Raw genomic sequence first — 24,954 nt, forward strand, 5'->3', positions numbered from 1 at the left:
GAAGGGTATCACCCTCCTTGGTTGAGAATCACTGACGAAGCACAGCCTGAGCTTGACTCTGAACCATTCGCAGGAGCATGGCACCACCTCCACCCTGTGGCCAGTGGAGAGGTCTTACATTCTGAGTGTACAAGGGAAGAAGTTCTGGTCTACGTTGTCTAGTTTATTCTGTGCCTCCAGAGGGGCTGTGGCTAAGCTTTCTGATGATCCTGCGGAGAAGAGTGGCAGTTTAGTGCAGTGGCGGCGGCGGCGGGGAGGGGAGCAGGAGGGCCTTACTTCTGCTTCATCTGTGTACACACGCTCTGAGCAGGATTCTTGGTTAGTTTAAGTGCTGGTCCTTGACCATCATTGAGCTATGAATCTTTGTAATCAATCTGTAATTCAGGGATTTGCTTGATCCCTTGTTCCAGATGCATTTATTACCCATCTATTACATGTCAGGTGCTATTAAACATGTCATACTTATAATGATTAAGATGTGACCTTTGTCCTTAAGGAAATAGTGGGAAAACAGACATCTGTGGAAACGATGTAAGGGAGTGGTGTTCTGTTACTATTTGTAGGCATTCAGTCTGTCAGCCTAAGGAGTTATGCTAATTGCTCTATATGTACCTCTTTTAGTCATGATGTGCATTTCTTTGTTCCTTTTTATTTTTGTCTCCCACTGTACTCCTTACAAAGGATATTTCCAGCTTCACCAGGGAGCTGATATCCAGGCGGCCTGAGGCAGCAGGTCAGGAAAGCTCAGGGAGCTCCCATTTGCTCTCTTGACTTTCTAGAGGAACACAACATCCCTGCCCATTTGTCGTTTTATCATCTATGTCTCCTTTTATGCAAAAGTTTTAAGTTGAGGACTCAGTCGGATCTGAAAAGGAATGTTTAAGTTCTCAGCATAACTATTCTAACTCTCTGGTGTCTTTGCCAATATGTTAAAATGTTCTCAGCCACCTCCAGTCCTGAACTTGCATTTTTCGTGGTGAGCAGGCTGTCACCCCTCCCCGGCAGTCTACAAAGCAGCCGCAGAAGCAAGGCGAAGACCTTGCTGCGCACATGCGTACAAGCAGGCTGACATGTCATCTCAGGGAGGGCAGGATGGGAGGGGAGGCATGATGCGTGGGAACTTTGAGGGGCAACCTTTGCTTAATGATTTTTGCATAGATTCCTGAATTATGGCTTCTTTGCCAGAAAAAAAGAAGATCCAATAATGCAAGCTGCTGTAGAGCCTGGGATGTGTCATTGTGTTTGAGGATAATGGCTTAGTTCTCTGAGAATGAGCATCTGTCTCTACCTAGAAATTCTTCACCTTGTGAAAGCTGAATAGCTCTCAGGGTGAAGGAGAGGACGGAGACCCTGCCCAGGAGTATGATTGGAGCGGTTGTTGGGGGTAATCAGATGAACGGACTGGAATCCTGTATCAGGAGGGAAAATGTGTCAGAGATTAGCAGGTTATCAGAGAAATGTTTGCACTTATTCTCTGAATAAGTTCCAAGCTGTTTCGCTTCTTTCACGAAGGCAAAGTAGTAATTCAGAAAATGCGGATGTGTTGTCAGATGGAGAAGATTATGCTGGTGTGCCTGTTCAAGTTACCAAATCAGCTGATGTGTATGGAGTACCCACTGTGTGTAGAGGATTGGAGAGAGCCTTCGATGCTGAGTTAAAAATTTTTAACTTTATCCTAGGGTCAAAGTGGGAAAGTAAAGCCCTGGGTTAGAAAGAAGCTGTTACACGATTTCTCCTGCATCCCCTGTGTGAATGGCAGTAGCCAAGCCAGAAGCCCCCGTCCTGCTCCTACATGTTCCCACCTCCAACTGTTCAGTACCCGTGGTGTGCACTCTGCCTGCACAATCTCTCTCCTTCCAGCTCCTCTTCACCATCCACGCTGCCCCGCACCAGTCTGGACCTCTTGATATCCCAGTGGCCCTGGAGCAAGGTCCTCCCAACTGTCCTCCCTGCCTGTAGAACTTGGTCCCTTCCCACCATCCTCCACCCTGTGAACCAGAGTGACCTTTTTAATATGAAAATGACCCTGCTTAGCCCTTCGGAGATTTTCCATGGCCTTCAGGAGACATATTGGGTAGGGAAGGGCCCTGCCTACTTCCTTCCTCCCCTCCTGACACTCCATACTTGTACCTCCCTCCGCGGGCCATGTTCCCTCACGCGACTCCACGTGCCTTTGCACATGCTCCTTCCTTGGCCTAGAGCTGTTCTCTTTAGTTTCATATTTGATCATTTCTGTGTATTCTTCACACTCAATATTGCTGTCTCCTCCAAGAAGTCCACCCTGACTGCCCCCTCAGTTGTGGTCTTACTGAGCCGTGCTGTGCTTCCTGCCCACGTAGGATTTTTACTGTCTGTTCTCTTGACAGTGTCTGCGTAGTAGGTACTGTGAACTTGGGAACAAGAACTATGTCTTTTTGATCTTCTGTTTCCTGTGTCTGGAACAGAGAGGCAGTCAGTGAGCACTTGCTTCTTCAGTGAATGGATGAAGTCTTGAGGCTGAATAGAAGTGGCAGTGGACATGAAGAGATATCACACATTTATGTTCCTTGCCATCTGTGCCATTTGTTCTATCTCATAGTCACTCCATCCAAAGGAAGGTCACACACTATTTTTAGAGAACCTTCTGGGGACTCACCCCATGTTCAATTTTTTTTTTTTTAATCACAGGTCTCTATAGGGGGTCCCTGTCTCAAACAGTCAATGGGAGAGTATTTTTGAAAGCTTTGACTGTCTTGGATACATGGAGAAAGTCAGAAAAGGCAGGTGTATCTGAGGCAGCATAGATACAACTTTCTGATAGTGAAAGAGGTGGAATCATCTTGCCATTCAAAAAGTGGTATCACTTGTATTGTTATATAAATAATAAAAATATTTTGATATAAACAATAAAAGTATTGTTATATAAATTGCAGTGGGGCCATGGGTCCCTTGAGTTACCTGGAAGTACAAAATAGAATTTAAGACAGAGTACAGAGAGAATACAGTCCACATACTTCGTGTAACCTTGGCATGACCATTTGAAAATTGTGGGTATAAAGTGGCATTGACCAACTTTCTGTTCACAGATTAGCAGAGTTGCCCCAGGTTTTCCCTTTAAATGGAGAATTCCTTTTTTGACCCAAGTTCATGATAGTAAAGTGAAGTATACTGTAGTTGGCATTGCATTCATAACCTTTCACAAGCAGGTTACTCTCTTCTGTATATGCTAGCACACTGGCCTTTACCTCGTTGGCGAAAAGAGAGCCCCAACTCAAATTTCCTTGTGTACCAACCCTGTCGTCCATGGGGGACAGGAATGATGGTATCTTAGCCATCTCTGTCTCCAGGTTACTAGTGAAGTGCCTGGCACTTAGATGTTAAATGACTGTTGTTCAGGCAAAGCTATTAGCGGAATGATCTAATGACCATAAACAAGAAAGCGTGCGTGGGCAACTTATATTTTAAGAATTATGTTTTAATAAGTGGTGAATTATTGGGGTATAAATCCAGTATTAATTGTCATCAATAATGGATGAAATATATTGAGCATTTACTCTGAGTACTAAGCCTTACTGCCTCTCCCATTAAGTGAAAGACTAAATTTTATAGTTTGGAAAAAGAAAAGGACATAGAATTTAAAAGTGCATTTAGTAGCATAAAGAGCTCAAGTAGAAATAAGTCTGGTGTGACAAAGTATTCCTAAGTAGGCACCCTCCCAGTTCCGCTTGCATTAATATGGAATGTGCCGCGAATAAGAGAAGAACATTACATATCATAAACATCTGCAGTCCCCTCCCTCCCTCCCCATCCGAGGACTAGTTCTCTGCTTGTCTAGCCTGCTCTTCGTTGTGAGGTCAGAAAGGTGAATGATTAAGCTGAGATTAGGCCAAAGTGCCCCTCAAGAGAAGTGCAGTGGCCAGTGGCGGAGGGGCATGAGACCAGCCGGGGGCGGGGGGGGGGCCTCTTAGAGAGAGTAAGGTGAGGTGGGAGGCCACCTAAGGAGCGGTTGCCACGTGAACTGCAGCTTGGGGAAGAGAGGTGTAAAAGGCTTTTTAGGAAGTCTTCCTGTGCCTGGCACCATAGAGTGGTTCCCCCTAAACCCCACCCTCCCATCCACCCCTGCTTTCCATGCCGCCTCAGAAAATGCTGGCCAAGACCCAAAAACTTGACGCCAGCTCTTCCTGGTGTCAGATTTATGTTTCCTTTAAATGGGACACACATCATGGAAAGCCAGCCTCCGTCTCTACATGGGTTACAGTCACAAACATTGAAAGTCAGCGCCTTCCCTGGAGGCCATGGAGGAATGGAAATTGGAAAACTGCTATAAAAGAGGTGTGGATTTTTTAAAATGTACTGTTCTGTAGTTAAACATCCTGTCCTCTCACCCTACCCCACCCTTGCCCCCTAGCTTCTTTGCATTATTAATTTTCTCAGCTAATCCTATTCCCAGAAAAAGCAAAAACTTCCAAGGGAATTCTTAGTTCCGCAATGGGTAAAATTACTAATAATAGCCAGTTATCAATGAGTGGAGACTTAATTCAGGCTGTTTGATCTATTTTGAATAAACTTCCGTTCCGTATGACTCAGTGTTTTAAAGCACTGTGTTTAAAACTCAGTGTTTTAAAGTGTAGACACGTATCAACACAGAAATGTCAGTGGCTCTTAGATTGAATATGTTAATAATAATACTCTACATCTGTCTGACCATCAGGAACTTCTCAAACTGGCGGGAGGTTTGGTACCTACCTGAGAAATTGTGGGCTGCTTTGTAATGCCCAGTGTGGATAACCTGGGGGATAGAGTTGTCCGTTCTGGAAGAGCGACAGCTCAGGTCACTGTATAATATAATGCGCCTGTCTTTAGCGTTCAGTAAGAATTCTGTGGTTTGGGTGCACAGGCACAATATAAGCTGAGAGGACTTCAGTGGCGCTGTTATTGCATGACAACTGAATTCCAGTCGCTAGATGATAAAGTCATTCCTTCACACACAAAGGACATCATATGCCTGTATTAGTTTGCCAGGGGTGCTATAACAAAGCACCACAAACTGAGTGGCTTCAACAACAGAAATGTATTCTCTCACAGCCCTGGAGACTAGAAATCCCAAATCAAGGTGGTGTCAGGGCCATGCTCCCTCTGAAGGTGCTGGGGAAGGATCTGTTTCAGGCCTCTCTGTTTCTTGACTTATGGCAGCATAACTCCAGACTTCCCCTTTTTATAAGGACACCAGCCACACTGGATCAGGGGCCCACCCCACTCTGGTCTGACCCCATTTTAACCAATTATACGCGCAACAACCCTAATTCCGAATACAGTCCCATTCTGAGATACTAGGGGTCAGCACTTCAACATATGAATTTAAGGGGGACACAATTCAACCCCTAACAATGCTCACGAGTGATGGTTTTGAGGGGTCAGGCTGAGTCTAGCGGCCCTTCGTTCAGCAGAGTCCCCTTTTAGGGAGAAGGGTGTCAAGCATTCATTTATTGCAGGTAACAAGTCCCTCTCGAGTCTGTGATGTAATCTCACACTCCCCTAAGAGCTATTTATGGCCTACGAGCCTGTGAACGCTGGAATGCGCATGTGCGGAAAAGACAATCCGCCAGACAGGCTTCTACACCCACTTAGAGCCCTCACATGGATCAGTCACCCACCCCGAGCATCGCATTAGATTTGACATCTGAAATGTGTCTGGCGTTTTCAGGTAGAGAAGCCTTTAAAAAAAACATCACGTGGATTCCTTACTCTCTCCCTGCAAGAGCCCAAACACAGAGATCCAGACACAGGGACTTGCAGGGCTATCAGACCAGAATCAAGCTTCTGAATAAGCCTGGAATGAGGCCACAGCGTCTGCTGCCTGACTATTAGGCTTAGCTTTTCGTACTATTTAGTCCACCTGGCATGCAGTGGGCACCCATTGAAAGTTTGTGGACAGATGAGAGATGGAGTCTCTGTCCCTTGGGCTTGGATCGTAAAGGTCCCTGCATTTTGCTCCTCCTCCGGCCTCTCTTCTAAGGAGGGGGGAGCCTAATGCCTTGTTCCCAGGGCCCCATGGCACTGTGCACACAATCTGGGCCTATCGGGGTGCTCATGAGTCCGTGATGGACAACTGGATTGCATCCTGAACGAAGTCAGAAATACACGTCCCGCTTGGCAGAAATCCTACAGCTCAACCAATGCATGCCTTCGGAAAGCAGAAACATTCCGCCCCCCACCAGGCCGACATGCACTGTCCATGCTGGCCCTTCTGTATTTTCTGACTTTGTTCCTTCTTTCTTATTTTCCCTTCCTCCCTCTTTCCTTACTTCCTAAGCCAATTATTAAGTGTATCCTTTGAAGCCCCATTTTGAGGAGATCTTTAGAGATGGCCCATCTTTATCTGCCCATATGCACGTGGGCAGTGAGTTGCTGCTGCCTTCTTTCCTACCAACATCTCGTGGAGGCCTGTGTTAGAGCCTTTTATTAACCTTCACTATACTGACCTCTACATATGCCTGACTCCCAATAAGGCGTGGAGTCTCAACTTCATTTTTTTGGTCTTTGTTTCCCTAATATCTACCACAGTGCCTGGCTAGCACAAAGTAGGTGTTTAGTATACGGGCATTGATAAATTGACCAAATGAATGAATGAGTCCCTACTGTGTGCTTGTGGTGCATTATGTCGTGGAGGACACAAGGAAATATATTTGATGGGAGGGCATTCTTCCAAATCACTTACATTGTGAAAGATAAAACATATACTTATTCCAAGCAAATAGCATCCTAATAATAGGTTGATAGGAGGGCCCGGTGGTATAATGGAAAGAGCAATGCTCATAGGCTCAGGAGATTCGGAGCCCGGTCTTGGCTCCACAAGTTACATTTTCTATGACCATGGGATGTAACCTCTCTGACCCTCAGTTTACTGATCTGGAAAATGGGTCTAATGCCGATCTTAAAGGATTGCTATGGATATTAGAGGGAATGATGTATGTGACCTTTGTGAGTGGTAAAGTGATATGTAAGTTTAAGGTATTTTGTTGTCGTGACACAAAGCGCCATCTGAGTTAGCACAGGCCAGCAGAGAGGTATGGGCAGTAAATAGTCTGAGCTTCTAGGCAGGAGTGGGCAAGTCATGCATAGGCAGAAGAGGAACTGAACCTGAGCTTCCAAGTCTTAAGGCCGTCATGGATGGGCAGAAGGAAGGAGAGTGGCCTGCGTAGCAGCACACAGCGTGCAATGGGCAGGGAGCGCGTGTGCGTGTGAGGGGCCAGTGGGGAAGCCTAGTAGCCAGAGCCAAGGGTCCGCGAGATTACCCTCCCCATCAGGGAGTGGGTGGAAGGTGTTTAGGGCTCCACTGTCTCCAAGTGAGCTAAATCGCTTCTCCTTTTCCATATATACACTGTGATTTATGATGACGCTTCCTTTCAACAGAGCTGTAACTCACCTGGCCCTGGGAAATCCCATACCTTTCCCCAAGCCTACTGCACCCTCTTCTGCCGTCACTGTTTTACATGCATTCCTCCCTGGTTGTGGAAATGCGGTCCTCTCTCTCATGACTGCTCATCTTCCCAGATTCAGGTATAGATCTTGTCTTCTCTGTTCCCAGCGGCAGCCCCTCTCGCTGCCTGTTCCTGCACAGTCTTTTTTCCTCTCTCCGCTCAGAGCACTGTTCCCCCTGCCCTGGAGTAGCATTGCTGGCGATGTGCTGGGACAGGTTTTTTTTGGTGTCTGTCTCCCCGACACGCCTGCAGGCTCCTGGAGAACAGGAAGTGTAACCTGTCCACCTGTGACCCTCCAGCACCTCAGAAGCCAGTATATTCTGACTCCAGTAGGTTCTTGGTGATTGGAGGGACAGTGGGAGGTAGGAAGCTCTTTTCAAACTCTGTACTTAATTTTCAAGAAAGGCAAGTCCTTTGGCTTTAGATCTTTGCCAATAGGAAGAGCAGTATCAGGAAAGGAGCGATTGTGCGAATTGAACGTGATCACGTGGACCAGTCAGCTGACTTGCCCACAAAAGCCTTTTGAGCCGGTGCCTTGTTCAGTCCAGTCCAGTGGAATGGCTTCAAACTCACTTCATTTGAGGTCGACATATTTTTTGGCTTTTGGCAGAAATAGTGATCATGTTGCTTTTTTTATTTGCAGTTATGAATATGGCCTCTGTTGATTTTATTTATTTAAATATGCAGGGATTTTTATGGTATGATTCTTGAGGATACTGGAAATCAATTGATGGGAGCACTCGTGTGAGTGAGTGAGTGAATGAATGAATGAATGAAACAATTTTGAAACTAGCTGGCTAGGTCCCTAGCCTAGATGGCAGGTATTTCTGTGTTCGTTTTTCACCTTTCAGGAATGTCTGCCATTCCCTGTGCACAGTAACTTCCTTGAGAATGTAACTACAGTATGACCATGCTTTTAAATTGAACAATTCTAAAGACAGGTTATTTTGAGACCAAAAAGTAGAATTTGGTGTCAATATCTGGTTTAAAAAAAAGGGGGGGGGGCGGAATTCAGAGTTTGCCAACAATTATTCAAGTGGTAGAAAACATAATGTGAATGGCATTCTTAAAAAATGTATTTTTGTATCCTTGGTTTTTAAGAAATAAAGGGAAGGTGTGTCTGGAAGAGCTATAGTTTTTAAATTAAAAGGAAGGTAATACACTGGTGTGATTTACTTGTTTACCTTTGAAGAAACTCAGAGTATGGGGGTCTCCCTCCAGCCCCTCCTCATCCACAAGCTGTACGTTGGCTGTTTCCTTCATGTCACTGCAATGTGGGTTATTTTTTTTTGGAGGGCACACTGTGGTCGGTTTAACCTACAGTCTATTCAGATTCATAAAAAATTGGCTGATCGATAACGAGTTCCGCTGGATTAAGTGAAATCCTGTGGGTAGACAGACTAGTCCAAATACAATCCCCACAGACCCCAAGCGAATATTCCTTTTCATTTCCAATATGCTGTGGGCACGAAGGAAGGATTTAGTCCAAAGTGCCTTGGGGTTTTGTTCTGTCCAGGGTGTGATTTTTTCCTCTTTTGTCTATAGCCATTTCCTTGACATTACTGAAAGGACTTTTTTTTTTCCTAATGAAGCATGAAAATTGATTGTATCTTGCCAGGAGGGTTCTTTCTAAGTCTTAAGATATTAAAGATTTCATGAGAACCACATGAAGAATATCTTCCGGAATCATTTACATTTTCCCCTTTTGTAGGCTTATGTAACCATGCAGAAAATCTAATAATAAGTGTGCTATTAGCGTTCCATGTGCCGTCCTGCAGGCAGCCGTGCTTTGGAGGCAGGAAACACCAGTGCCCAGGGGTTGCGGAGAGCATTAAATTGCACAGTGTCTGAAGTAAAACCCTGTTGGAAACTCTGTAGCTAATTGGACAGAGAGTCCATTTTGGTCAGGCTTTTTTTTTTTTCTTTCCCTAGTCAGTCTTTTCTCTTGTAGCAGAAGGAAACATAGAGGCGGTGGAATATATTCACAAGGGAGTATATTTTCCTAGGCAAGTAGCTTGAACTATTTTGATTCTCGAATCAATGTTGGTCTAATATGAGTGAGGCCGACCCATGTCAGAACAGGGCACAGGTGGCTAAACCGGGGTTAGAGAGAGTCCTTAAATTATTAACAATCATAGTAGGGCAATAAACAGGAAAACAAACAAAGATACAAACATTATCAGGGGAATTTACGCAGCATTTATTTACAAATCACAAGGAGTTCATACTGCCCAGCCTTTCTCAGGATCCAAAATTGATTAAAGGGTTCCTCCCCAGAAACTGCCGTGATCATCAGGGTGAGAGAATGAAGAATAAAGAATTTTTAAATTCTCCTATTTTTGTAACCAGGCACGAGGGACGTTTGGTGGGCTGGGGATACACATTAGCATCTGTAGTAGATAAAAGGAATTGCAGAATCGTTGACAGCTGTGTCCTTAGAGACACTTTTCCTGAAGATATTTCCTTTGGACCCTAAGCAACAGGGCTGTAGTTCTTAAAGTTTATTTGTGCTTGGGAAAAGAAAAAAAAAAAAAAAAAGAGTTTTCTGTTGAAGATGGCTTAGGGGAATCAGAGAAGTTGAACCTGGGCAATAATGTATCCTTTCCAAGTCCTCGTGCCTTCCTGATAATCCAGGAGCTTTCCTTAGTACCCCTTTCTCCTTGGTGTTCTTTTGATGTGGTGTTGGGGTCTGAGCACATCTGGGCTCTGTTTGCTGGGGGCGGGGAACTGTCCTGGCTTGATCAGCCTTTCTCATCCTCTGTCCTCTGTGGCACTTCTGCCACGTCGCCAGGTATGTGGGAGAGTGGGTGCCTTTTCTCTGCCTGCCCAAGAAGTGTTCTCGGGAAGCAGAGTTAGCAGGGCTCACTGCTGCCACGCAGGCGGTCAGGCTGTTTGCATTTCTGCAAAATTCGACAGTTTTCAGGGGTTCTGGCTAATGCTCCGCTCTGCTCTTTGCCTTGGAAAAATAGAATAAAACATGCAGGTTTCACCAAAGGTATTCTATGTTGAACAGGTGTATTTCTTTTCTTTCAGAGTTTCTTCTTCAGCAGTATTCCCGTAATATTTGTGTGCTGGGGTGTCCTCCTTTTATCTCATGCAGCAGCTTATCTCCACGTCAGACAGAGGTGGGAGCTGCTGATCTTTAGGGCACATTTACCTTCCGACCTCACAGCATCCTTTCAACACTGCTAACCTGCGGTAGCGTGCCATTGTTGAAGCATCACCATTTATACCTCTTGAGACGTTTTCTCCTTAATTGATGCTCACTTGGACCTATGATATTTCATTAAGGTCCAGAGGTGCTCATTAAAACAAGCATCGAAGAACGTGCTAGAGGTGCCTCATCGCTATGAATCCAAGAAAGGGCTCTGTGGAACTTATTATAGGAGGCATTTATAGATTGTTAAAGGATTAGTGTTGTGCTAAGCCATTTTCAGGTTAATCAGTTGTGGGGAACCAGATTTGATGCTTAAGCCGACTTGCACTATGGTTTTATAGTAAGGAAAGTTGTTAAGCTACTGTTTCTTCTAATACACCTTCTACCTTGCTAATTGACTGTACTCTGCAATTTTGCACTTAACCGAATATAATTTTGTCCTCTAATTTTGTTAACGTGTGAGCCTTATTTTTTCCAACTGGTCCGTAAACTCCTTTTTAACAGGGACACCGTCTTTTTTCTTTTTTTCCCCTGCCCCCACCCTAAAAGCTTCTGGTGTCTTCTAGGTGCAGAGCAACTTCTAAGGAATTTGTTTATTGAGTGATTGCTACATCGTTCAAATATCATTACGATGTTATCACATGGTTTCCGTCATTGTGGTTCACGTGCAGTGTTGTCTATTTGTAGACAAACACTGATATTACATGTCGCTGTGTAACTAGGTTGTTATCAGCAATAGGAAAAGCGCTACAAAGTTCATATGGACATAGAGGGGAGAAGCAGGCCTAACCTGGGTGTGATGCCATTAACCTCATAAAGAAGTGGCTTCCAAACCGCCTCCCGGAATGGGCTGGATTCGTCTACCCAGCAATGTGGGTGGGACTGATCAAAAGGTCTCTTTGTCATTTATCTTTCACTTACCTGTTGCTAATAATTGCCTTTTGCTGGTGCACATCAACATTCCCATGAGGCAGATAGAAAATAAAATAACAGTTGTATAAATGGAAAAACTAAGGCGCAAACAAGTAATGTTAGATCCTTTTTAAGTGGTGGCCAGATCATCTGTAAGTAGAACTGTACTGTCAAGCCGTAGTGGATATAAGAATACAAGTGATGGTTGCAGATTTCCAGGACTAGATTGAGCCTTAAACAGAAGTGGCTTAGGTGGCAAGACCAGGACATCCACTTGGGCCTCTTGTCCAACATCATATCACATGCCCCCTTCCTGCCATAGAAAGGTCTCATCCCTACCTTCTCCACTCTACCCCAGCCACATTTTCAGAGTCTTGGCTATTAAATACTACCATAAAGGAGTCAATGGGTTGCATACGTGGGCCCTCAGCATCTCAGACATGACAGTTACTGCCAGCCATTGCCAAATGGAATCCACTTTCTCCACATGGGCAGGTTTGGGGCTAAATGTATGATGGACTAAATGGAGTTACTGCATTTCTGTGTTGGAGGGATTTATCTCTTTGCAGTTTCTTCCTAGCTCACCCATGTCTTCCACCTGTGAGTTTCTCTCTTGTTCTCTCTCAACTTCTTTTTCATTCTCTCCATATCTTCTGCTTCTCTTAATTGCCTTTCTCTTCTTTCTCATTGGTATGGCCCTGGGTCTGAGGAGGCCAGGGACGTGGGAAGATCCAGGCTCCATGCCAACCTTTCTTCCAAAGCACAGCCTTCTTCTTGGCATTCATTGAGATCCTCAACTTGCTGTTTTTCTGATATTCCTTCCAGTTTTATAAAAGAGAAGTAGGTCCGGTTTGCCAAATGCCTTGACTGGTTGACTTTAAGAAAATGTGATTTAAGAAAATGTGTATCAACAATATTATGTAGAGATAACTGGCTACTGAATCTGGCCTGCCCTGGATTTAATCAAACAGTCATTATATTACAGAAATTTTGCAATATCACGTGGTCCAGCAGAGAAAGGAGTCAAAGAAATGTGTAAATTTCTGGGACCTCTTTAGACACCTAGGATTAAACCAAATTAAAACACTTCTGTCACTTCAGTTTAAATATTGGTGCTTTGAAGAACAGATCAGCATATTGTATATCTTTTGCTATCATGTTTCCTCTTACCTGACCAGCTGAAATGGGACTAGTGTTCATTAGAAATATTAACATCTGCAAAGATCATAAGTTTTTTTGGTGCAGCAAATCCTCACTTATTCACACATGCTTAGAGAAAGTCAGAAGCATAAAAGGAGTGTAACTCCGTCATTTTTAGTTCCCGTATTAGCCCATATTTAGCATATATAGGTGCTTGAGTGACATTCATTTGTAATTAACGAAATATTTGTGTGCAGTTGGATATTTTTAAAGTGATTATGGTTCCTTCTTGTGTTATTCTTAGAGTATGGTTTATACCATTCATTTGCTTTGCAAAACCATTCTTTCCAGGTAGTGTGAACGCAGATAGAGCCCAGTTCACTCAAATTTTCGGTATTTCCCTGATTTCTGAGACTCTAGAATGTAAGCTCCCAGCATCAGGGACTCTGCCTTACCTGCTATCACATCCCCAAGCCTGCCTCTCTGAAAGATTCCAGCTGCTTTGGATTCAGTCAGTACTTGCTGATTAAGACTTAGCTCCATTAATTTATATGCCAAAATTACTTACCAAGGGCTTTCGACAATTAGTTGCAAACTGTACTGTAAAGGTTTTTCCAGTTTTATTTTGTCTTTAACTAGTTTTAAAAAATAGTTGATTCCATCCTGTAATTTGGATTATGATACAGTGTTCAGTGAAAGAAAGTAGAATTTAAAACTATGTATTCAGAATTATTCTAATTCTGTAAATATACGTGGGTAAATGTGAGCTTTAAATATGTATATACATTATATATATTATATATTATGTATACACATTATATATTTTATGCGTATACATGCCAAAAATAATCAAAATGTAAATAATGGATATATCAGGTTGGTGGGGTTATGAGCAATTTTTATATTTTTAAAGTTTCTGTATTTCTAAATATGAGCACATTTTATTTTTAGGTCAGAAAAAACAAAAATATTTTAGTTCTACATTACAAATATTAGTTTTGGTGATAGCCTAGACATCTGAAAAAAAAACCTGTTATTTCTTCTCTCATGGCTGTCTCAACTTTTCTTAAGACCATCTTTGTGTGCTCGTTCTTTTTAGGACATTACTCAGTTTTTAATGTTTGCTCTTGAAACTTTATAAAACCAATAGGAAAGCAGTTTCAGCAGCTTCTGTTCTTTAATGGAGCTGTACCTTTCAGAGCTTTGATTGTTACTAGTGAAGAAAAGAGCAGACCCAAATGAAAACCAGTTGCATTTAAAAACTATGTCCGGCGGGGGTAGAGGGGTCGGGTAAGTGGTTAACGTGGAAAGAACTGCTCTTCCTGAACTTGACCGTGGAAGCAGCAGCTCTGCTCTTCTCCTTCTGGGTTGCCTGGAGCATATCATTTAACCTTCTGCATCCGTTCTCTCTTCTGGACATTATAGTATTCATAATACCCACCTCGTGCAGGATTCCTGCAAGGAGCAAGTCAGATAATCATGTGAAAGTGCTTTGAATGGCAATCACGACATCGTTATCACCACTGACATTATTTCCCCGTCTAAAAAGGTAGAAGAGGTGAGATGCAGCTGGTTTCTTTATCTTGGCACAGAAGTCAGGGAAATCCAGGTTTTTTCTGCTTTGCCCTCCAGCATGACGAGTCAGAAGGTAAATATCAATATTGCTCTTCATAACTAATAGCCTCATAGTTCATGACAGGTGATTTCTTGGTTTCCGTTATTTCAGAGACCATAATACACAGCAGTCATCCTTCGCAGAAGTAGGGAAAACTCATTTTCCAAAGCAAATAGTCTCCAGTAAAGGATTCCGTCCTGGTGGAATGAAATAAAGAAGGGCAGTTTATCTTTAAGGTAAGCTAGAATTTAAGCAGGCGTTGGAGATGATCAGAGATGCTTGTGGAGGGTGGAGGTTACTGAAGACTTATGCCCTTTTGTACATCTTTAAATGTCTGTAGTTGCTCAGAAGCCAAGAGTGAAACAGTAGATGCACCCAAATGTTAGAGGTTAACCCCACCTATGGGCATTCACCAAGTAAGTAAAATTGATCACGCAGTGCAAGATTATGACTCGGCTACTCCATGGCGCATGCCTTTTATTTGCAAGGATGCACATTGTTCTTCCAAACTTTGGGGCCATATCTAGGGGACAAAAGTACTCTGTTGGATATTGGGTTTATTTGTCCTTGGGAGTAGGCAGAGATATTACTGGAGGTGGAGCAGAATAGGGGAAACCACATATTGCCCATCCCTCTGTTACAATTTTTGTTTTGAATATTTTGAAATAAGAGGAGTTTTAGAAGACTACGTAGACAATTTGAAGTTACTGTAACATCAAGGGGGAAAGCTTCCTTCTATTTTTAATGACCATAGAGTGATTTGTAGAAGTGAAGATGGTAGGCTGGGGGTATGCGGCTTCCCCAGGTAAAAGCAGTTAGTTTATTTTTTCTCATTAATTGAATCTAGTGAGTTTTGTCAGTTTAGTAATATCCGTTAGTTTCAGAGGGTTATTCTGTAAAAGCACCCGGGACTGTGTTTTACAGCTACAGTATATTGATTGTCTTGCACGCATATTGAAATAAAGATACTTTTTTTTTTAATTTTCAAAAAGACTTTATTGTTTCACTTTGTGTAAGATGCATAAAAAGCAGTCAAGCTTATGGAGCCCAGCACAGTAGCTACATAAACCCCTTGGTCCCAACAAATATTAACATTCTTATTCCGCAAAGGAGCTAGTGATTCAACACTAATCTGAGGCTGTGGGCCTCATGGATGCCATTAAAGACAGAATTTTTAGGGCCTGTCCTAATATTCTTCCACATTAGGGAAGCCTCTCATCTCCAGCAAACACTGTACTTTATTTATTAACATCTTTATTGCAGTATAATTGCTTTACAATGGTGTGTTAGTTTCTGCTGTATAACAAAGTGAATCAGCTATACATAAACATGTATCCCCATATCTCCTCCCTCTTGCGTCTCCCTCCCACCCTCCCTATCCCACCCCTCTAGGTAGACACAGAGCACCGAGCTGATCTCCCTGTGCTGTGCGGCTGCTTCCCACTAGCTATCTATTTTACATTTGGTAGTGCATATATGTCCATGCCACTCTCTTACTTTGTCCCAGCTTACCCTTCCCCCTCCCCGGGTCCTCAAGTCCATTCTCTATGTCTGCATCTGAAATGAAGATACTTTTTTAACATTTCAGATACTGACTCATCCCCCAAATTTGAAAATCTTCATTTAGCCCTCTCTAAAACATCAGTGCAAATTAATACAGTTTTATAGATTTATGTACTAAGATGCAGATTAAGACATGTGCCAGTTAACATAACAGGAAAGAAAAACTTCTCAAGTCTATTCATTCCTATGCCTCTTTACATTTTTTTTTAAATTTAATTTATTTATTTTTGGCTGCATTGGGTCTTCGTTGCTGCATGCGGGCTCTCTCTAGTTGTGGAGAGTGGGGGCTACTCTTCGTTGCAGTGTGTGGGCTTCTCATTGCAGTGGCTTCTCTTGTTGCGGAGCACGGGCTCTAGGCGCGCAGGCTTCAGTAGTTGTGGCAGGTGGGCTCAGTAATTGTGGCGCACAGGCTCAGTAGTTGTGGCACACAGGCTTAGTTGCACCGCGGCATGTGGGATCTTCCCGGACCAGGGCTCGAACCCATGTCCCCTGCATTGGCAGGCGGATTCTTAACCACTGTGCCACCAGGGAAGCCCTCTCTTTACATTTTGTATTGTTTAATATCTTATTCCTTGAGTATGTGTGATTTGGGATTAGATGTGCCAATTGGAAAACCTTGGAGGTTCAGAAATTCAGAGACATGTGAAATGTAAAACTACTTTCATTTAACAGATACTGATGGGCATATAAAATAGAACTTCCATCATCTATCTTTAGAAGTAGAAGATTAAACAGAAGTGTAATTAATTTGCCAACACTGCTTCCCTGATTGAGACATTTATCAATGTTGATCTTTAATCGTTAGTTTCCTTATCTGTAAAATGAAGTCTATTATGACCTCTAAGGTCTATTTGTAACAGGATTAGGTGCAGTTCCATGCCATCCCCCCAACACACACACACACAAAGGCTAAGAAAATTAGACATGTATTTTTCTCACATAAAAGAGGTTGGGAGGTAGGATTCCAGGACAGATATGGCAGCTAACCAGGCACGGGGACCCAATCCTATCTTTTCTGTTTTGCCATCCTTTGTGTATCTCTCATGTGCAAAATGGCTGCTTAAGCTCCAGCCTTTACATTAGCATTCCAGGAAGAAGGAAGGGAAAAGAAAGGCCACCTTTTCAAAGATACTTGCAAGAGGTATCATACCACATTTTTGTTTACTTCATGTCAGCTAGAATTGAGTCTCAGTACACCTAGCTGCAAGGGATGATGAAGATAAGCCTTTCAGCTGGGCAGAGATATGTCCATTCAAAATCAAGGTTTCTACTTCTAAGAAAAGTGAGGAGAATGAATATTGGGATAAGCAATGATTAGCCACAAGTTTTGAGCTCAGAAGGGCATGATTTCACATTTCTGGGAAAATTTGACCTATGCAATCAAATTTTAGTGTATACCAAGTGTATAAAATCAGGCAACTTGCACTATATGCCTTCATTGGCTTTGCCCCATTTTTTTAGACCTGAGATTGTGTTTTCAAGCCTAGATCAGAATCCTTCGGTTGATTTGTGTGTGTGCATCAGAAACGAAATCTTTCCTGCTAGGTGCGATGTATATAAACACAGTCGCTCAGCAATTTAGAGCTGCCCAGTCTCTCCCCCCACCTCCCTCCCCAGGGTCAACATACACGATGTTATCCCACATTGTCAACACTTCACATGATTAATAGTCACAAGGAAATGTATGCTTTCCATGAGAGTTGCGTGTACCTGCTAAGGTTACTAATAATTGCAACACTGTTGTGTTATGCTACATGGCTTGTCTGTTAAAACAGGCATGGTGGCTGAGGAGGGCAGGAAGATTCCCCCAGGATAACTGAGAGAGAAAGTCACTAAGAGTTACAACTCTCTGGTTTGGACTGTATGCGTTAAGATCATTCTTGAAAGTCAAAGCGAAAAAAGAAATCACACGTTTGTACTTTTTAAAGTCAGTCCTCCATTTTAGTAGCTAATTAAAACCAGGACTCTTCTATTCTGAGCCAGAATCTCCACAGGACGTTTGTGAATATATTACACGTGGGATGCTTGGAGGTTTGGGTCTGTTTTATTCAGTGCATTTATATTTTTAAGTGTCTCTGAGATTCTTGATCAACCTACAACATCCAGGAGTCGCTTTTGTTATATTCTAAGTCCGTTTGTGCTCCTGATTATAGCTAAGAGGTCAGCTCATAGGATGCCAGAGCCCGAGTTTAGCTAGGTGGAGGGTTCTGAATTAATGTGGTATTGCTGTGTGGTGTAATGTTGTTTCCTAGGAAACTGCCAGTATCTGGCTAGCCTCCAGGAAGACATGTGGTCAGGCAGGTGGAGGTGGTGTTAGAATTGTCATTATTGCTGTTGTTGGTGGGTTTTTTTATAGATCTTTATTGAAGTATAATTGCTTCACAATACTGTGTTAGTTTCTGTCGTATACCAAAGTGAGTCAGCCATATGTATACATACGTCCCCATATCCCCTCCCTCCCATCCTCCCTATCCCACCCTGCTAGGTCATCACAAAGCACCGAGTTGATCTCCCTGTGCTATGCTGCTGCTTCCCACTAGCTATCTGTTTTACATTCAATAGTGTATATGTGTCGATGCTACTGTTTTAAACAGGCAGACATGTCATGAAAACTCACTGCAAAGGTCCCCTTTCCATATCAACAAGGCTTCATAGGGAATAAAAGGTAGACATCTGAGATTTTTTTTTTTTTTTTTTAATGTTGCTATTGGTCCGACCAAGATTTGGCTACAAAAATAAACACAGTTCCTGATGCTGAGAAGAGGTCAGAATGAGTTGTAAGTCAGGGAAACAAGTAAGTAAGCAGACAATAATTTTTTTTCACTTTGGTGTAGATGGGGTTGGTGCATATGGGGGACTCTGAAAGGACCCATCACAGGCAGGTATGTAAGTGGAGATGATTAATATCTAGACTCCGACAGAAGTAATTCTACACCAGTGTGGAGAAGCAGCAGGAAGTTTCTACAGCAGGAGGAAGATAAGGAAAAGAAAAGGTAATTATTAAATATGAGATCATTTCAGGTTTTTTGGATGCAGTAGGATTTCCATTGTCTCACCTAAACGCTGCTTGTAAACAGTTTGCAAGTTTGAATGTACTCTGACTGTAGTCAGTGCTATGAATTGATTAGAATTGGAAAACCGATGAGAAATAAAATACTTTGTCAAGAGGTTTTCCAATTATGTTGTAATTTTCTTCCAGTAACAGGTCTAGGGAGGTTAAGCCCCTGCGGTGTCATTTTGATGTTTCTCTAGTATAAAGCAGAAGGAAGAATAAGCACTTTGAAAACCAATAGTGCAGTGTTAGTCCTCCTTGTTATACTGTTTTTAAAAACTCTGTGCTGATTTACGACACACCTGTGTTTTCGATCCACGACATGTACACCCCTAGCTTCGCACCATCGTGCTGGGAAGATTTGGGCAGTAATCATCAGTCGTGCCCTCTGTCCCCACTTCCTGATGGGAAGCTCTTTGAAGGACACAAGGCACCAGGTCATATTCTACTTCATATCCCATGACCCTATTGTTCTTCCCGGCCCATACAGTGTTTGTTGAATGATCTCAATGAATGGATCACTTTCTAATGAATAGTGGGGTGTAAGTAGAAGATTACACTCATGAACAGCATGGTATTCATGCAGTGCCACACTTTCTATTGGGCTATTGGGGGATAACCATCCCTTTGTCTTACAACCTAAAAATATCCAGAACTTTGGCATGAAATCATTTCAAAAATGGTGCCCTCCCCCCCCCCCCTTCATCAAATACAAGGAATTCAACTTGGGGAGTTATTTTTTGTAGATAAGGTACTTCTGATAGTCTGACTTCAGTTTTATCAGCTGCCCAAGGGCCGATGTTGAGTGTAATTAAAATACCAGGAGGTCTTCAGTCATCATTCGAGGTCCACCTTTAATAGACTCTAGGTGGTGGATTTAGTAAACTGAACAGTTTTAAGCTCTAAGCTCAGAAATTAAAGCCATCTCCTGCTGCCAAATGCATTGTCTCATAATCAAAACGATTTCTAGAGCCTGCTTGATGTAGATGCCCCGAGAAACTCCCACTGACGTGGCCATATCAGGTTGTTACTGTATTTCACAGTCACTTAATAGAAAGATTTCACCAGATGTCATGACCCCAATATTTATCCGTTAACTCTTGTTCTGGTACTTATCTCAGCAGGCCCCGCAATTACATCATGTCACCCTTTGCCTGGGGAGAAATGAAAAGTTTACAAACTCACTCCTGCCTCCACTCCCCACCCCAAGTGAATCCAATAAACAATCTAGAATGGAGAGAGGAGTGGCTAAGAGGAGGGGAAAATGGGTAAAATTTGAGAATGCAGTGAAAACCAGCTAGTTTTAAATGGTGGAGATGGAAACATACCGCCCGGTTTTGCTCCACTTTAAAAATCTCAGAAGGAACTCAGTTCTCTGTGTGGAGGAGAAACTTTGCCTTCTTCTGGGTTAGACTGACCGTGCTGAATAGATCAATTCACACCAAAGAGCATTAATTTTTGCTAATTTAAACCCTGGCTTAAGTCCCATTTCAAACTTTATTTACTCTTAGTGGAACCTTGAATTGACCCCGAATTTTGTTTCGTATCTTTCAGCGGCACGTGGGGCACCAGAATAGCCCAGTCAGCAAATATTGTTAAATGCTCAGGATTATTATGAGACATGATACTTAGCACGTCATGGAATTGATTTGTGTAACAAATATTTAGCGTGTGCCTATCGAGTATGTGTCAGGCACTATGCCAGGGCATTAGGGTTGGGGAAAAGAAAGACATCTGCTTGCCCTCAGGGATCTTAAGAGTCTTGAGGTTTTCTGTGTCCTGCCACTTGTAATTCTGAAGCTGAACGGCCAACCGATATCTAATAAGCATCCATTTTTCCAGAAAAACTCTGTTAAGGATGAAATAATGTAGTAAGGGTGATGAGAAAAATAGGCAGGGGTGGGACGGAAATGGGGGAGATACAGTTACAAAGGAATTACACACATATATGTTACATAGCTCTGTACCTGTACCCATGAATCATCTCATTTAATCAAATATTATAATGGCAACTAGGGGAGGGCTTACTTAAATGAGACTTTCCATATAAAACACTAGCATGTAGTGAGTGCTTTATACATATTAGCTATTAGTCCTACTTCTTGTTAATACGTTGTAGACACTCAATAAAGGCTTGTTAGTGAATGACTAGGGGGTGAAATTAAGTGCTAGAATTTAAGCCTGTCCATAAACTGAGTATAATATCTATATGAGTAGAGAACCTTGTATAGGATGAGTGAGAGTACGATTTTCACGTTATATTCTGACAAAAGTGATCGGAAATCTTAGTTCAACTTCATAGGCTTCAGACACGTTTCTCTATCCAACATCACCCTCCATTTAAAAAAAAAAAAAAAAAAAGCAGCATCTCTAAGATCCTGCTGCTGGCAGGAAGAGGCAAGGAAAGTGTCCTTCTGTTTCACTCCAGAGGGGAAAGGTGATAATAGGAGAGGGACCAGGCAGGAGTGAAGTGATGATGGTGGTGATGGAGGCCAAGGCAGTGGGAGGGGGAGGGTGGGCACCAGGACCAGGATGAGAGAGTGTGAGCCTGTGAAGACAGGGCTAACAGGTGGACACTTGAGTGACTTCCCGGGAATGTCTCCCGATGGCAGCGCTATCCTTTACCTGAAGTGCCCAGACTAGAGCTAGCTTCTTGCTTTAGGGGCGTAATGCCCCAGATGTTTACAAATAGTTTTGAGAGCTGGGCCTCGGATCCTCAGGAGATCTAGTTGCGTTGTTTCTCCATCATCACAAGCTGATTAACGATGGGGGACGGGTAGGCAAGAACGGCCTCCGTTGCCTTCAGCTTGTGCATTGGTTTGAAGCAAGCTTTAGCAGTTCTGCAGGCCATGAGGTGCTGAAAGTCGGCAGGAAGGCTGACTTGGCCAGCGTATTACAGGGAACTAAGGGCATCCACAAGTCAGACCAGGAAGGTGCAGGGTAAAGGAAGCCATTGAATTTTCTAGAGTCGCCCAAATTCACCAGGTAATTATGCAATGTGATACTGCTTTCTTATGGCTGTGGGCACACAGCCTCAGTAAGGTGAAACACTTTAAGTGAATGATCCCTAGGAGTCCGGAAACATTGATCCTTTAGGATCAGAAGATCCTCACTCAAGTATGGCCTCACAGGAAATTCCAACGTAAGGATTCGTGCGGTGAGTTCAAACTGGACAACTGAATTGTGGGTCTGACATTAAGACAACAGGAGGAATAGAGGAGGAGGGATTTGGGAAGAGAGAGAACAGTGGACTCTTCTGGGAATAAAATTTATTCCTGAACATTAAAACACAAAGTCTACAAGTTCAAGTCAAGAGTCGTCTTGTTTGTACCCGAAATGCTGTAATGTCCTTTTCATTAATTTGTTTTTACAAGTTTTAGGGGCCAGTTACGTTTTTTAGCCTGCAATCGACGTTTACTCCCAGAGTGCTGCCCTATGAGACAGTCCATCAGAAATTTCCTCAAGGCTCTGGAAAAGGGGTGAAAAGGCTTAATTTAAACGGTGGGTGTGTATGCGCAGACTACGTTTGGTTTACAGAGATCTGAAATGCTGTAGAAATGATTAGCCACGTGCACGAACCAAAATAATTAATACCAAATGGTGCGGTATCCTTTGTGAACCCTATTTCAGAACAGAACTTGAGTGAAACATGAAGTTCTATCTCCTCACGTTACTCTGGATTTTATAATCACCGCTAGTACCCTCTTGGCTACGAAGTTAATGTCCCTGTATAGAGCCGTCTTCCTAACGTTTCTCGCCTCTCGGATGCCTCATGGCTTTGGGTGTTACACTGCTTGCTTCTCCATAGGGGCCCAGAGGACTATTAACTATTGATCATTTTAATTACCTAAACTAACTGCCTGTTGCTAACGTACAACAGCATTGAAGAAGCTGCTAGCTTCGTGCAGCCTGGTCCCCGGGAGTCATTCATCTTAGAATAGGTAAAGACATTCTCACATGCTGGCTTCAGACTTCTTACCTTGGTGGGTTGGTCCATCACAAATTGACAGGGCTCTTCTAGAATCCAGTTTTCGACTTTAGGGAAGGACTCCAGTGGTGTGTTGGGATGATGGAGACAGGACTGTGTGTGCCTGTGTGTGCGTGCGTGCGTGTGTGTGTGTGTGTGTGTGTGTGTGTGTAGCGCGGAGGGGGTGGTCCTCCACTGTCTCTCTTCAAACGTAAACCTGCGCGATCATGTTGCTAATAACGATTTGCATTACCTCTCACCGAGTTTACCATCAGAGGAGTTGAGATTGGCTAATAGGGCTCCCATGAATGAGCCCTAGGCTTAAAAATCCGTTGAAGAGGGAGCAAACCACAAGAACAGTATTTTCCAAGAGGTTTACTTCCCTTGAATTGAAACCTAATCATGTTCCCTGGCTCCCAGGGCACTTGTACAAAGCCCATCTGTTTATTCAAGCACTTGCTTGATGATGTGGGAGGTTCAGCCAGTATAATCCCAGGCATGAGGTTTCCAAATGCTGAATGTGTTATTCAAGGACATTATTTCCCATTGACATACGTAAATTTAAAAGAAGATGATCAATAATGCAAATGTAGCCATTGAATATAGGACCTGGAGAACACATTCAAGATGTCACCTAGTACATATATCCATTCTCCACCTTTAAAGCAGGACTATAAAACTGTTCTTTTGAAGTCATGTGTGGTCATACAGTTTAATACAATGGTCGTTAACCCGGATTCTGAGTCAGTATCTTTCAGAAGCTCACCAGTGCTTCTGATGTTCAGTGTGGACCGAGAACCACTGGTCTAATCAATGGCCTTTCTTAGTTCATGTCTTACTCAGTTTCTCAGCTCCATTTAATGGAGTTAACGTCTTAGTTTTCTTCCACCTTCTTGACCACTTTTTCTCTGTTGAGGAAAGTGGTGAATCTTGGTGAATCTCTCAGAGATTCTTGGTGTATCTCTCTCAGCCTCAGCTTCCCTCTTGGGATAGTAATTAGTACTGCTTCTGAAATCCTGGTCCCCTCACCTGCTCTCTGCCCTCCCAGGTGAGTGGCCTGTGTCCGTCTTGGAGCCTTGTAAAGCTGAATGAGTGTTAAACCGATGATCCTCTCCTCCTCCAGAGTAACATCCTTCCTATTTCATTCATCCGATAGCATCGTACCCTTCTTATTCCCACGTGAGCGCTCTGGATTCCTTTGGCTTAATTCAGTCAATCGCTAAGCCTTGCTAATTCTTCTCACCTCTCTTCCACACTCACCGTTGCTCCTTTAGCCTAGACCCCAGGAACCTTCTGCCTAGGGAGATGGGCATGGAGTGAAAAGTGTAATGGAGTAGGAGTTGGAGGGACTGAATTCTTGTCCTGATTCTGCATTTCATTAAAACACACAACAAGGTTATATGACCTTGGTAATACCCATGATGTCTCTGGGTGTCAGTTTTGCCACCTATAAGATAAGTGTATAAATGGAATAACTATAAAAAAAATATACACCTATGTGGAATTTGTATAAATTCCATATTGATTGGGGTTTCTTGGCTTTAGGCTGAAACTAGCATTTAAGGATGCTGATGAAAAAGATAAAAAGAGACGGTATTATATGCCATTTCACAGTCACACACAGCCCTTTATATTAGTCGATTCCATGATTCCTGCTCTCTGAATCTAGACCTCCGGAATGTCAACACTAAATGCACATATTTTTGGGTTTTTTTAGTGTGCTTCCTGAATATGGTCAAAATTTTGTTTCCTTAAATTTATCTTCTCCAGAATGTTTGACAAATACTTAATTTACAAACCAGCTTGCTGTCTTTGAGCTACTGTTAGAAGAGAAACCTGCTCCAAAAGAAGTTTGTACATAGTTAGTATGCTAGGATTTTAAAAAATCAGATAATCTAGGGTAATCTGCATAAGTTATGTGCTTTCCCCCAAAGCATGGCAAGCAGCTTTCTTGGTCTCCTGATGATTCTTTAGTTTCAGAACAGTTCACACTGCTCTCGGTAGTTTTTTACAAAATGAGAAACTGAGGCCTTGTTATGTAATCCACCTCTCTGCCAAGGAAAATTGAAAAGCGCTATGGGGAAAATA

General features: G+C 42.9%; 1 protein-coding gene across 4 annotated transcripts in view; it reads left to right on the top strand.

Annotated features, from left to right (window-relative positions):
• The window catches only part of ATXN1 (ataxin 1), a 389,613-nt gene that overhangs the window by 321,330 nt on the left and 43,329 nt on the right, over nucleotides 1-24,954 (top strand). The window contains exon 1 of one of the 4 annotated variants that reach the window (XM_068559474.1): nucleotides 14,470-14,520. The exons of the other annotated variants lie outside the window; for them this stretch is intronic. The gene's annotated coding sequence lies outside the window, so the exon portion shown is untranslated. Of the gene's footprint in view, nucleotides 1-14,469; nucleotides 14,521-24,954 lie in introns of those variants that run through there. 4 annotated transcript variants of the gene reach the window in all.

This window comes from Eschrichtius robustus, chromosome 12, assembly GCF_028021215.1.
Source record: "Eschrichtius robustus isolate mEscRob2 chromosome 12, mEscRob2.pri, whole genome shotgun sequence".
Lineage (NCBI taxonomy): Eukaryota > Metazoa > Chordata > Mammalia > Artiodactyla > Eschrichtiidae > Eschrichtius > Eschrichtius robustus.